At 40.3% G+C, this 15,934-nt stretch overlaps 1 long non-coding RNA gene across 1 annotated transcript; it reads left to right on the forward strand.

Annotated features, from left to right (window-relative positions):
* The first annotated feature begins 4,308 nt into the window (after positions 1-4,308).
* LOC143487625 (uncharacterized) lies at positions 4,309-13,565 on the forward strand. The gene is made up of 3 exons (XR_013124315.1): positions 4,309-4,496; positions 12,681-12,857; positions 13,084-13,565. It is a non-coding gene; the product is annotated as an uncharacterized LOC143487625 (long non-coding RNA).
* Positions 13,566-15,934: the final 2,369 nt, after the last annotated feature.

The following is a 15,934-nucleotide window of genomic DNA, read 5'->3' on the forward strand; positions in this document are numbered from 1 at the left end:
CTTGAGTTCTCAGAATAAAATTTTTAAGTGTTTATGTTGTATGTAACTGAAACTGCTTATAGTCTGTCTCAAAGATATCCATGATTTGTAAGTGAACAGTGATCAGAAAGGTTAAGGTAATAATTAAAACAACCAAACAAAAGTAAATCAACAATGCTTTAGCTTAGCAGTTAATGTGATTTACAAAGCAACATGTTTGCTTGCTTTATATCCTGCTCCAAAACAATTGTTACTAAGCAACACTGGCCAAATGACGTATTGCAAACAGTTCACTTGGGTGTTACTTGGAACGTGCTAAGAGCAAGAGAGACAACCTGATGGACAAATTCACACAACAGCATAGAACTCCTCCTCTGTAGGTAAAGCATGTGTGCCCCAGCCAATCTGTGCTTCTGAGCAGTTCAGGTGCATGAATGACATCCCTGTTCACATTTCACTATAGGTGTGGTTTCCAATATTCTGAAGAAGTGAACCACAATAATGAACCTGCTTTTCAATGATCATTTTGATGGGATCTTACCTTAATTCTAGATAAACACAGAAGAAATACTTCTACACAGACATATTTTATATGTCTACTGGCATTTCTAGAAGTGTCACATATCTAATCAAAGCTTTCCTGTTACTGCCCCCTGTATGTTGTCTTTTAAAGTAGTATAATGCTTATAATTTCTCAAAGGAAAGTTTTTTAACCTTGCATGTTCATTAGGGTTACTACTGAAAGAAGAGGAATGAAAGAACATTTAGTGGTGTAGTTCAAGACCTGTAACCTGAACCACTTCCTTCAAATGGGTTCCATGGGTTACAAGCACAGGGCAATATACAAAAATGTCATTTTCTTGGCTTGAGCTCTTGTGTATGATGTGCTCAAACCTGGCTGACGAATTACAGAACTTGAGAAGATGCTATGAATGCTGTCTGGACCTTGTCCTCAGCTGGAGTTTCCATCTGTCACGTTTAGTGCTGAGGTTGGAATATCAAAGAGCCTTCTGAGATTTCTATCTTATGTATAACAAGGATTAGATGACCTTTGTCGTGGTATCCATCTAGAGCAGGTTGTGCTTCAACCTTAGTACAATAGATCTGCAGTACTTAGCAGCATCTCATGCATCCCTATATCTAAGTACTCTTGACAGTGCATTAGTGTTAATGTTGTCATGGTATTGACATTATTTTAGGTGAATATAAAAAAAGGTTTTTTAAATGAGCTGCAAACCACTGCACTGTTGAACTTACCCATGCATCCTTTAGTGAACAAATGGGCAAGTATCTCTTAAATATCTTTTAAGTATCTCGTAAATGCAAACATTTCATGTCATTTCAAAGACAAAATGTTGAGTCCATAAAAGCTGCAGTAATTTTATGTGTAAGCACAGTCAGCTTAGGTCTTTAACCGCATCCACAGCTGCCCAATCTGGGCTCAACTAGCTTGAAGACCAGTGGTCCAGTGCTTTAGATGAACAGGTGACAGACACTGTTGCCAGTTGTAGGTATTTGTGTTACTGAGAAGGCAGGTTTCCTGCACATGCCTTCCACTTGGCATAGGGAATATCAGACCTTGCATGTTGAAGTACATACCAACGGGGACACCAGTGAAATTAAACATCACATAAAACAATACACCATTGGCAAAAATTTTTAATGTTCCAGTATTTTAAAAACCTGAATTTTACCACTATGGCCATCTGGCTGGAGACAGAACCAGAACCAGTGTCAATGTCCCTATAGGTTCAAACAAATTCAAATGTATTCATCATAGAGAATACAGGAACAGAGCCAATTAAATGCTGTATAAGTGCATTACTGGAAGATCCAGGACATGCAGAAAAGTGAACATTTATGTTTGCAGCCTTAATTATGAATTTATGAGACAGACTAAAGTAAATATCGTCCTTAAATTAATCAATGCTTTGTTCTCTAGAACTTTTGGATGTTTGCAATGCAGTTTTACAAGATTCCAGTAAAGCATGTTTTGCAAGATTTTCCGCATAATTTTTCCATCTTGTTATGAATGGTTTAATTTGGAAATCACATTGTGGAGTACTGAACGCACACCATAACATGCATTCAAAATGTGAAAGGTTTGGCTGATAATCTGAATGTTTTGCCTTGTTTCAGAACTGCACACTGGCGAATTAGTAACACTTTTAAAATTAACTGCACACTGAAATATAATGTGCAATGAAAATACCTGTTTATTTTTAGTATGATTATTAAAAGTTCTTTTCATTGCAAAGTATAAAATCAAGTGATAATTCCATGTGTATTTTTTTTTCTTGTGGGCTATTGATATTTCCCCCCAGTAAGATTAAGCTAGTAAGTTTGACCAGTTTGGCCAAAATGAAATTTTGCTACTACCATGGCATGCCAGGCAACCCTGAAGAATCTAATCATAATAATGGAATTCTTCCACTATACAGAATACAGTATGCTGATATACACAATATTGCCAAAAGTATTCACTCACCCATCCAAATGATCGAAATCAGGTGTTCCAATTACGTCCATGGCCACAGGTGTATAAAATTAAGCACCTAGGCATGAAGACTGTTTTTGCAAACATTTGTGAAAGAATATGTCGCTCTCAGGAGCTCAGTGAATTCTAGTGTGGAACTGTGATAGGATGCCACCTGTGCAACGAATCCAGTCGTGAAATTTCCTCACTCCTAAATATTCCACAGTCAACTGTCAGCTGTATTAAAAGAAAATGGAAGTGTTTGGGATGACAGCAACTCAGCCATGAAGTGGTAGGTCACGTAAACTGACTGAGTGGGGTCAGTGGATGCTGAAGCACATAATGCGAAGAGGTCGCCAACTTGCTGCAGAGTCAATCACTACAGACATCCAAACTTCATGTGGCCTTTCAGATTAACTCAAGAACAGTGCACAGAGAGCTTTGTGGAATGGGTTTCCATGGTTGAGCAGCTGCATCCAAGCATACATCACCAAGTACAATGCAAGCACACCGCCACTGGAATCTAGAGCAGTGGAGATGCGTTCTCTGGAGTAATCTAGAGCAGTGGAGGTATGTTCTCTGGAGTAATCTAGAGCAGTGGAGGTATGTTCTCTGGAGTAATCTAGAGCAGTGGAGGTATGTTCTCTGGAGTAATCTAGAGCAGTGGAGGTATGTTCTCTGGAGTAATCTAGAGCAGTGGAGGTGTGTTCTCTGGAGTAATCTAGAGCAGTGGAGGTATGTTCTCTGGAGTAATTAATTACGCTTCTCCATCTGGCAATTATGGTGTGGGGTTGTTTTTCAGGCCCCTTATTTCCAGTGAAAGGAACTCTGAATGCTTCAGCATACCAAGACATTTTGGACAATTCCATGTACCCAACTTTGTGGGAACAGTTTGGAGCTGGCCTCTTACTCTTCCAACATGACCGTGTGCACCAGTGCACAAAGCAAGGTCCATAAAGAGATGGATGGCAGAGTTTGGTGTGGATGAACTTGACTGGCCTGCACAGAGTCCTGACCTCAACCTGATCAAATGGGATGAATTAGATAAATTAGAGCGGAGACTGAGAGACAGGCCTTCTCGTCCAGCATTAGTATGTGACCTCACAAATGAAGAATGGTCAAAAATCCCCCTAAACACACCTAAACCTTGTGGAAAGCCTAGCTGCAAAGGGTGGACCAACATCATATTGAACCCGGATTAGGAATGATGCAGGAGAGTCAGACTGCGGAGGAACAGGCTAATCACCCTGTAAGTAGGAGATGTGAGGGAGGAGCCAGAGAACTATAAACAATCCTGGAGTCTCCAATGCCAGAGGTGAAGTGGCCAATCACAGCTCTCAGCACGACCCTGTATTTGCTTGTTACACAACTTTAAATATAAAAATACGATAGTTTCTTTGAACTCTAGGCACTGTTTCCCTAAAGCATTGTGGTGTTAAAAACATGTTAAATGTGAAGAATGGTGTTCAGTGTGATACCTACTCTACTGATAAAGATGATTGTTGTCAAACAAGTTAAACAATTAAGTGAAGAAGTTTTTGTAAGTCTGTAGATGTCTTGTAGTGTCCCTGCTTTGTTTCAGAGACAAGTATGGAAGAGATATCAATCACTCTTCTGTGTTTTTCCCCAAAGAGTAAATTATTGTTCCAATTTTCTGGATTAATAATTAGTTTATTTAGTTTGTACCTATAATTGTCTCCAGAACAGAATCCATTTTGTGTTCTTTTGAAAGTTTGGGAAATACTTTCATTTGCATGGCATCAATAGACCTGGGCATCCAGGGGCTATCAGCATAGGTCAAACATAATATTACTGAATAGAAAATAGTAACGATTATAACGTCGAAAAACAGACAGCTATGGCAGCAGTCTGAGGAGGCCATGTACGGTCAACTGCCCAGTTAGCTGCTGGTCCATCTCCCAGTGCGCTGCAGCAGACTGATCACATCTCACTCACTGCGTTGCTGCGACCATTGCGAGGGTACCAAATGAACACGTAGAATTGGCAGCACTAAGCGAGGACACGTATATCGCTTCAGCAGGTATGCTTCTTTCACGTGATGATATATGGGTGGTCGACTGCGCTTCCGGTTACGTGTTGGCCCCACCCGGTGTCGCTGGTCCGTGAGCCTCTCGCGTGCACCTAATTTAGCGATAAACACGGCACTTCTTTAAAATGGTTGAATTTAAATGGAGACTAGTTGAGCAGGCACGGCATTAATATTATTCCTCCATAAATGAACAAAGGTGAGGTGTCTCAGAAAATACTGGACGGCTCATAATTCACGGAAAGTGATTGGAAAACGAGAGGTAGTTTGTCGTAAGATGGAAAAGCATGCGGGGTCGCCAATAAAACGCCATCTTCTTGTCGGCCTTTCTTGTCTGCTTCTCAGCCTTAAATACGACAGTTCTTCAATGTTGAGAAGCTGTCCAGTACCTTGGGCAGCCAAGTGTGACGGTGGTCAGACTTTCGTTCACTTTTACTGCTTTTTCAGGCTTATGTCGTTGCACTGTCGCCTGTACAGTTTCGAAGAATACTTCTTAGATGAAAGCGCAAATATAAATGCATATGTGCTTTCGCCAAAAGCTCTGCGTGAATCTTAGCAGCGAAAGTATAACTGTGGCTTAAGTGAACAACTGCAAGCTGTAAAACTGTCGGTTGTACTGGCTTCCGCCCATCTGCAATTTAAGAGGCAAGAATCAGTATGTTGGCTGTGTTGCTTCAAAATGCATGTGTTGTGCATACCTGGTATTAAAGGCATCACTCACTTTTAATGATCAAAAACTAAATCTATATTAAATATTCTCAGAAGCCAACTGGAACTTACAAGAAACTATTTGAGTTTCATTTTAAATGTACATTTTAAAGAGCTCGAATTTCTGTGCTGTTATCCAAAGTAATCTAATTTAATACAGTTGCGTATGAGCCATCTTTTCCTTTTGTCGAGGAAAATGTTTGAGGGCTTTACCAAGACCTGCACAAGGTCAGGGCTAACGTTCTGATGTCGATTCTAAAACCTGCATCAGACGATTGGAGGGCTGAGCACGGGAGAAAATAGGTGGATGACGAGTGTTGTGAAGGGTATAAAACTGAGTGGGTGGGCAATGCACAGCCTTTGAGTTGGCACATGCTCAGCTGTTCGAGACTCGGCCAATTTTCCAGCCAACATGTGAGTCATTCCGTAGAGATGCACCAGAAATAAACAGCCTCCCTGTTCTCCCCCAGTGACAGTCTAGTCCACACCCTCGCATGGTTTCTCTTCGGGGTGCTGGGTGTATGTAAGGCTAATGCTCTGGTTAGACCTTCAAGGACAGGCATTGATCTGATGGCCCATATTATTTCTGTATCATTTTGTAACTACTTACCGGACAATACCTGTTTCAGGGGTGGCCAAGTTCTAAATATAGTCATGCCCATTTATAATCTACTGTACAAGTCTAAAGTTTGGACACACCTACACTTTGTTGTTGTTGTTTTACATTTTAGAAAAAACAGTAGAAGTTTCAAAACTTGGAAATAACACATATGTGTTTATGCAGTGTTAAATATTGAATGCTTCACCAGGAAGCATGTTGATGGTTCTATGGTTCTTCTATGGTTCTTCTGGCTTGCTCTGATAGATACACCCATAATACACTATACATTTTTGATATGTCCATCATAAGGTGGAGGAGTGGGGCTTTTCTACAATATTGTGGCACCAACAGTATGATTGTGGTAAGACAGTCTGACTAGTTTGATTTTGCTGAGCTAGAGTGCCAGTTTGCCAGATATATATTTACCACCACAGTGGCACACTTTAAAGAGCAGCATTGTCCTCAGAACAATCGCGGCCCACTATAGACTGCTGTCCTACTGTGAGCAGCCACCATGGAGCCAAAGAAGTGGGTTGTGTTTCTCAAACTTGTCCTGCCATCACAATAATACTCCCACACAATGGAAATGTGAAATATAGTTCATGGAACACATTTACTTGGCTGGAAACTCCACACAAAGTTCTGCTGAGATGAAAAACCTACATGTTTTTTTTTTTTTTTACAAATCAGACCTTCTCTTCTTCTTACTCTTAAACAGAACAAGCAATTATCTAGTTTATTATTATAATTATAATTATATATTATATTTATCACATTATCTGATGGTGATGTGAAAGGGGAGAATGTTTTGTGGGATTAGTGTGAGTGCTCAGCTCCTGTTGTGATGCCTGGTTTTGCACTTCGGTCATTGGACTGGATTCACTCAGTAATCTCGTTTGTACCTCAATGGCAGTTCAGCTCTATTAAATTAAGTATTAAGATCAATCTGTTACTTCCTTACAGAAGGAAAGAGTTGTAGCAGGTTTACCTATTCAAGGCTATTCCAAAGCTATTATATATTTCCAGTGCTTTCTATTCTTTTCCAAACAAAACTGGAACTAACCTTTATCATAAAACTATAATTCTTTGAACAGCCTACAATTTTCAATGAGAATAGTTCAGTGTCTTTGTGGGCCAAAAGGGATTTGGAGGATAATTCTATTACAGTGCTGTCTAATCAGTCTATAAAGATTTGGAGGATAATTCTATTACAGTGCTGTCTAATCAGTCTATAAAGATTTGGAGGATAATTCTATTACAGTGCTGTCTAATCAGTCTATAAAGATTTGGAGGATAATTCTATTACAGTGCTGTCTAATCAGTCTATAAAGATTTGGAGGATAATTCTATTACAGTGCTGTCTAATCAGTCTATAAAGATTTGGAGGATAATTCTATTACAGTGCTGTCTAATCAGTCTATAAAGATTTGGAGGATAATTCTATTACAGTGCTGTCTAATCAGTCTATAAAGATTTGGAGGATAATTCTATTACAGTGCTGTCTAATCAGTCTATAAAGATTTGGAGGATAATTCTATTACAGTGCTGTCTAATCAGTCTATAAAGATTTGGAGGATAATTCTATTACAGTGCTGTCTAATCAGTCTATAAAGATTTGGAGGATAATTCTATTACAGTGCTGTCTAATCAGTCTATAAAGATTTGGAGGATAATTCTATTACAGTGCTGTCTAATCAGTCTATAAAGATTTGGAGGATAATTCTATTACAGTGCTGTCTAATCAGTCTATAAAGATTTGGAGGATAATTCTATTACAGTGCTGTCTAATCAGTCTATAAAGATTTGGAGGATAATTCTATTACAGTGCTGTCTAATCAGTCTATAAAGATTGGTTTGGCAGGACATAGACTGATATGTTTTCCATAGATGAGTACATAAACCCCAACAAATGAAAGTGTGACTATGACTTATGTACTATACGGGTGAACAGAGTATGGGTTAACTGTGCATTTTCAAGGTGATGTAGAAATTATGCAGCCAAGCAGAATAAAACACTTCTAATCCATTTTCAATGTTCTTTGCAGCACAGTAAAACATTGAAATCTTAAAAAATAATTACACAAAATAGCCCAATTTGGTAGGATAATTACTTTCACATTGACTTTCATTTTTAAAGGGGGACATTCAGTACAGAACAGTCTGCCTTTGGCGGCTGAACATGAGGAACTGCTGTTTCAACATAACTTTTTATCCATCCATCTGTTCTTTCCATTAACCATCCTTTAAGCATAATTTTATTTATGTTACAATCCAGGGATGCTCTGCTAACACACAGATATAGCCAAATGATCCACATTGAAAACATACAGTATAGGCCCAAGTTAATGGTCAGGTACATAAATAAAGGCTTGTAGGGTCTTCTCTTACAGAGAAGCTCACCTATCACAGTTTAGAAAGCTCTCTCACACTCCCATGTCTCAGAAAGCCTTAGAGCCTGTCTTATTAATTGAGTCTTGTGATTAGCCATCTTAAGATGTGCTAAGGTTCTCTATCAAAACACTCACAGCTTGTAGTTATCACCGTGGGAGGCTTTTGCCATACCTTATCTAATGCAAACAGACACTCAAGATAAGGTTAATACATTCACTTCACAGTCAGAGCCCTGACCTTCTCTAAGTTTCAGAGATATGTGGAGATTTCCTGCAGGTGATACAGTATCACAATGCGACACAGTGACATGTGGCAGATTTATTTGTAGTTTCAAACTAACAGTGTTTAAACTAGGATTAACGCATTACTAACATCACAAAATATTCTCATTTAGTTAAGACAATGTAAGTCCTTTCATGTTCGCATGTTATGTGTAGTTTGTCAAAGACGACCACAGACTTCATTGTAACAGACCAAATTATTATTATAGGTTGTCTCTGAGTGTCCAAAGTTTCAGCAGGAAGAGCAGCTCCAGTTCCTGTTTACAAAGTGGAGGTCTTTCCCTTCATCTCAATAGGTGCAAGGTCAGTGAGGTCAGCAGGCCACTGCTGAGGTAGGTCAGCTATTACCTCAGCTATGTGAGCATATGAGATCACTTGGCCTCCTGACATCTGAAGGACATGCGTTTGCTCACTCTTGTTCAGTGGGTTTGCTATACTCGTTATGGGAGCTGTAGCCGGCAGACACACGACTTGAACCTTCACACAAGACTGGCAGCAGATCGGCTTCTGTATGTTTCTAAAATGACTGATTGTCTATAGATTTGAGATTCTACAGTTGGTCAATTCTTTATAAAGATTATTACTCATTGGGTTCTGGGTTTATCGAGGCATGGTAGAACATACTCTAGCAGATACGAGTCCCAGACCAAGATTCAGACTTACCCACTCACTGTCCTATGTGTTGTTTACTCTGACCCAGGTATAATGCCATAGAGCAATAAATACATTTCAAAGTCCTGTTGGAATTCCATCCTATTCTTACCTACATGAATGTAAACCAAAGTTTCAACATGGAGGATGAAATGACGGTGTGGATCATAGTTCCATAATTCATACTATGCTAGATTACAGGACCCATCAAGTATGAACAAAATACTCCTAAGGACTACCTAAGAACTATTGGTTATGTTGCATTATATGATGGTTTGGTCATTAGATCACCATAATTAAAATCATATGTTCCTTTCAATAAAAATATACATTTCTCCCAATCATGATTCTTTACTGTCCTTATAGTTCGTTTGTCCTGGCAGTATTGCTGAATGGACTCTATTACTCCACTGTAACATTATATGGGTCCTATGTCTACCTTAAATATAAGCATCCTGGGAACATATAGAACATTTCTAGCCACATTTATGAAGTCGCAGTTATCAAAATCATCAAAATATTTTTAGTCACACATAGTGACATGTTGCTATAAAATTAAATAACATTTAGTTTTTTTTTTTTTTTTTTTTTTTTTTTACTGGAATTTGCCATTAGGTTTAGCCAAGTTTCAAAATGGCTTCATCTCACGCTGGTGGTGTGAGAACGTGATGTGTCTTTGAGAAAAGAGTTACTGAACACATGTGGCATCTGTACTGTGTAATAGGCAATAGGATGATAAACAGTCGGAATGTGTCAGAGAGCTTGTTCCTTGGAGAATATCAGAGAATGAGATGGGAGACTAGCACCTGTCACTCATCCTGATAATGTTTATCTGCCTTGGATGTGTCTGGAGACCTGTGTGGTCTTCTTAATGGGTGTCGTGCAAACATGTGACACTATCCAACCACCTTGCTGTCTGTCTTCCTGTGTCGGTGTCCGTAAGCTGTAGGTTATATGCCAGACCTGCCAGACATCTGTGTGTGGCATTGCTGTGGGGTGGTTTGGGAATGAGCAATCTTCAGGTTCTGTTTTGTGGTCCTTACTGTATGCCACATGATGGAATAGTTGTGAGTGTTGCTCATGCTCTCATTCAGTGCAGTGACACATGGGGAACCTGGGTACAAAAGTGTGAAAACATTCATCACATAGAAACAGCTGACTTGTCTATAGCGTGAGGATGAATAAGCAAACGAGGTCAAAGACAGGAAGCAGACATGGACGCAGGCTGGAAGAGGCTTGCGCTACAAACATCCAGAATGATCTTCTCGGGCTGTGGTTTCTCAATTTCAGATGATTCTAGTCTCAGGTGACATGCAGCAGGCACCAGTATGGATCTTTTCTGACCGCAGTTTTCTTTGATAGTGGCACTGATGTGGAACCTGAGGTCAGACACGCACCTTTTCCATTCATCTTCTGCTCGGTCTTGTATGGCCTTAATTAATCGAGATAAAATTGCTGCGTCTCTTCTCCAGTGCAGAACCAGTCAGTGGTGCCCACATGCCAGATGGAGGTGAACGCTAAGAAGCTGCACAGTCAGCATGTTCTAGTACACAGCATAACAGTTGTTAGATCCATTCTAACTCCGTTCAGATTTTCTCAAAAATAATTTCACCATATAATTCCTATATCAATCAATCAATCAATCAAATTTTATTTATATAGCGCTTTTTACAACAGTTGTTGTCACAAAGCAGCTTTACAAGTGCCGAGTCCTAGCCCCCAGTGAGCAAGCCAAAGGCGACAGTGGCAAGGAAAAACTCCCTAGTTTTTTTGCATGAGGAAGAAACCTTGAGAGGAACCAAGACTCAGGGGGGGAACCCATCCTCCTCTGGCCGACACCGGTCACCATGACAACAACAACAATATAGACAGAATGTAGACAGAATGTAAAAGATGCAATAATGTCCATTTAGACCGAAAAAGATGTAATAATGTCCATCATGGTGTAGGCATCCGGTTAGGCAGGAGGTGGCCGGCCAGGATGGATCGCTTGTCTCTCCTCATCTCATTATTCCTCAAGCAGGCGGGCAGCCATGTGGAGAAATGAAACAGGGAAAATTAGCTCTGTATGAGGACATATACGGGACAGGTAAAATTATAAACATTTCTGGAGTGTGGCAGCAACTCCGGCACTAAGTTAAATTATTACAGCCTAGCTAAAAAAAGGCAGAACCAGAAGGTAACATAGGCTTGGGGGCATTCTGAGACAATGGCATCCGTCCACTGCACTGTCAACAAACTTGAGTGACCACGAGCAGTGACAGGATGACAGCACCAGCACCCCAGTCTACCATAAAACCCTTCGTCTATGAACCCCTGGATCTGTACCTTTATCTAAGGGGGATATTAATTATCAAACGCTAGACTAAATAAGTGGGTTTTCAACCTAGATTTAAAGATTGTGACTGTGTCAGAGTCCCGGACACATTTAGGAAGATTATTCCAAAGCTGGGGGGCCTTATAAGAAAAGGCTCTTCCCCCTGCTGTTACCTTGTTAATTTGTGGAACTAATAACAGACCAGCACCCTGTGATCTTAGTTGACGTGGGGGTTCATAGTAGGAAATAAGTTCCTGGAGGTATTCAGGAGCAAGCCCGTGTAGTGCTTTGTATGCTAATAATAGAATTTTAAAATCAATACGAAATTTAACTGGGAGCCAATGCAGGGCTGATAGGACTGGTCTAATATGCTGAAATTTTCTAGTTCTGGTCAGAACTCTAGCTGCGGCATTTTGAACTACTTGAAGTTTATTTAGATTCTTATTTGAACATCCTGACAGTAGTGAATTGCAGTAGTCTAGTCTAGAGCTAACAAAGGCGTGCACCAATTTTTCTGCATCATCCTGTGATAATGCATTTCTTAATTTGGCAATGTTGCGGAGATGTAGAAAAGCTATCCTAGTAGTATTATCTATATATTTATCAAATGATAGGTCGGAGTCGAGTATGACGCCTAGGTTTTTGGCTACTGTGCCAGGTGTAATGGGACAGTCTGCAAGATTAAGCATTAAATTAGGAATTTTCTGTCTTGCGGCCTTAGGGCCCACAAGGAGAACTTCTGTTTTGTCCTCATTTAATTGTAGGAAGTTTAGAGACATCCAGCATTTAATATCTCTTACACAGGCCTCAATTTTTCCTAAACTGAGTTTGTCATCGGGTTTGGCTGATATGTAAAGTTGAGTGTCATCCGCATAGCAGTGAAAATTGACACCATGTTTGTTTATAACTGTGCCCAATGGTAGCATATATAATGTAAATAATAGTGGTCCTAAGATGGAGCCTTGCGGGACCCCATTTTTAACCATTGTACGTTTGGATGAAATATTATTTAGCTCTACAAACTGATAGCGATTTGTTAAGTAAGACTGAAACCATGAAAGGGCTGTGCCTTTTATATATTAATATTATATATTAATATATAATATTATATATTAATAAAGAGCTGAACATTAGGTTTGTCATTATGTTGAGTGGGAATGCTGGGAATTCTTCAAAGCCCAACAGAAATTTGGAGCACATTTGACTTTAGTCTTCATGGCATTTGGTAGGAAGCAGCTTGCTGGAGACACGCTGGAGACATGCCATGAAGTTGAAGCATGCGCGGCAGCTCCATGGAGAGATGACTTTACCCTCTCATCATGGCTTTCACAGTAACTCTACCCAGGAAGCAGCTGAACGGGCCTCCGGGGCAACTCTTACCACATCTGCCCCATGGCTAACATCAGGTCCTCAAATCAATACACTTCACAGTTGTACATTGGTGCTGCAAATTGATTTATTTCTTTGTTTATTATTATTTTTTGTATATTAAACAAATGCATTAAAGTGTAGCTTGAAATAAAATAATATACCCATCCATTTCTGGTGTACAGATAAACAAACAGTGGGTTTTAGAGATTGGCACTCCAATCAGTAACATATTAACCACTACTTCCTCCTGTCACTCTGTAGCCTTTCTCCTCTGGGGAGGGGCGGACCACAGCTGCAGACCACAGTCCTGAGCTGTTATCCCTTGGGCCCAGAATAGTGGCTGCCCAGCGGGGCCCCAACAGGGCCCCAGCCATCAACCAGCATGACCTCCTGCTCTTCCCTCTTCCCAGGATAAGCCTTCTACTGTCACACTTGCCTCACTACACTGTACAACTAGATTTGTTTAGTTTAACTAAGTAATTTAAAAAGCCATGAAGTGAACCCTACGTTTCACAGTGTGTTGAGATTTTAAATACACATTTTTCTTTAAGGTTTATTTATTACCCATCATCAAGATGCAATATATGTAAGACAATGGACCAAGTGGATATTTACATTGGACATTCTTGTTTATATTACTGTATTTAAATAATTAAAATCAAATCATCTTGCTGGCATGTAATCATATTCAGTGTGACTGTATTTGTGGTACGAATCCAGAGATGCTGTAGTAGTTCTGTCATATTAAACGCACGTGATTGAAATGGAATGTGTGCAGTCTCCAATCATGATGCTCACTTCATTTTAAAACAAATTCCTCAACCTTCACACCACAAACAGGGACAAGAAAAGAAATGCACTAGATATCTGGACTCAGAACGTGATGAATAGTGGTATTGAGGTTCTTTCTCCATCTGTATTTGGTGCAAAAAGTAAAAACCATCATAATGTTTTTCACTGACTTTATAAAAATCTAATTACAGATCTGGAATTGATTTACATTTTGCACTGCAGTATAAAAGGGACTTAATGTACTAGTATTATCAGTGAAATTCAGGATCTCCAGTCAGGCCACTGATTAGGCCAATTTAAATGTTGGTCATATTTGATAAATGAACCACTCTGTAATAATTTTGAAATTATTCTGTAGATTAATTTATAAATCTTTAATTTATTGTGGGTATACAAATGACTTATTTTATAAGGATTTTTGTAAATAAAGTTTGGCTCTAAATGAACTGTACCATAGGTCACATGCCCAAATCCTTTAAACTAGGGGTCATTAAACCTCTGATCAAGAAACCAAATCTTGATCCAACTGTATTATCTAGTTTTAGACCCATTTCGAACCTATCATTTATATCCAAGATCATAGAAAAAGCTGTGGCCCAACATTTATGCTTATATTTGTATAGGAATCACGTATTTGAAAAGTTCCAATCTGTATTTAGGCCCCACCATAGTACTGAAACAGCCCTAGTTAAAAGTAACAAATGATCTCCTAGCTTCAGACCAAGGATATGTATCTCTATTAGTGCTTCTCGATCTTAGTGCTCCTTTCAATACAATAGATCCCAGGATCCTGCTAGATCCTTTCATGGTTTAGTTCTTACTTAACTGATTACTATCAGTTTGTAGAGCTCAATAATATTCCCTCCAAATGCACAAAAGTAAAATATGGAGTCCCACAAGGCTCCATCTTGGGATCACTATTATTTACAATATACAGTATATGCTACCATTGGGCATAGTTATAAACAAACATGGTGTCAACTTTCATTGCATTGCAGATAACACCCAACTTTACATATCAACCAAACCTGGTGATAGGAAAACGGAGGCCTGCGTAAGAGATGTTAAATGCTGGATGTTGCTAAAAGTCCTCCACCATAATGGTGACAATACCAAAAGGCCCAGAAATCTCTGCGTGATATTCAACTCTGATCAATCATTTGATAAATGCATGGAAAATACTACTAGGATAACTTTTCCAAACTGAGAAATTATCCCAGAGATAATTCCCAGCTACAGATTAGAATACAGTAACTCATTACTGTCAGGATGCTCAAATAGGAATCTAAATAAACTTCAAGTAGTTCAAAATGTCGCAGCCAGAGTTCTAACTAGAACTAGAAAATTTGATCATATCAGCCCAGTCTTATCAGCCCTGCATTGGCTCCCAGTTAAATTGCGTATTGATTTTGAAATTCTTCTCCTGCAGTTACAAAGCACTGCACGGGCTTGCTCCTGATTACCTCCAATAACTTATCTCCTATTGTAACGAGTGGGTGCACGGCAACGGACGAGACAGAATCCTTTCTCAATTCTACACGTTACGTTTATTTAAACAAAAATAGCGCAAAACATGGAAACACACAGACACGTGTATGACGCAGACAACGACGAGCACAGGACACTGCACGAATGCACATTAAATAGACAATCCCCATAAACCTCACGTGATAATGAGACGAGCCACAGGTGAGACGGAGTGCTCCGAGGGGGGCGAACTCCCCTCATCCTCCGTATACAACTCACTGTCCGTGCACTCGGAGACACCCGAATACACGGAAGGAGGATAGTCTTCCTCTTCGCCCTCACCGTAGTACACGGTGGGGGCGGAGCATATGGAGGGAGGGTAGTTTTCTTCCTCTTCGCCCTCACCATAGTAATCGGCGGGAGCAGAGCATATGGAGGGAGGACGGTCTTGTTCCTCTTCCTCCTCCTCCTCTTCACCTTCGCCGTGATCTACGGTGGGGGTGGAGCACACAAAGGGAGCAGGGTCTTCACTCTCCTCCTCCTCCTCGCCCTCTGAATCCTCCCCCTCGAATTCGCACTCCGGGGTCTTCTCGGTAGCGCAGAACTCGACTGCACCTACCGTCGGTGGTGAGAGGTCTCGGGAGGAGGAGGGGTGTTGCTCCTGTCACATCCGCACCACAGCTTCCCGGAAAAAGTCCGCCCTTTCCGGGGTTTCGGCTTCCTGAGCCCGAAGCAGCATGAACCTGCATACCGGGTCCTGCTCCATCTCCTCGGGGCTTACTCGGGCTCCGCAGTGCTGGGCATGGGATGAGGCGTGGTGGCGCTTGCTGGGTCTTTTGCCCTTCTTGGCCCG

This window comes from Brachyhypopomus gauderio, unplaced genomic scaffold (genome assembly GCF_052324685.1).
Source record: "Brachyhypopomus gauderio isolate BG-103 unplaced genomic scaffold, BGAUD_0.2 sc47, whole genome shotgun sequence".
Lineage (NCBI taxonomy): Eukaryota > Metazoa > Chordata > Actinopteri > Gymnotiformes > Hypopomidae > Brachyhypopomus > Brachyhypopomus gauderio.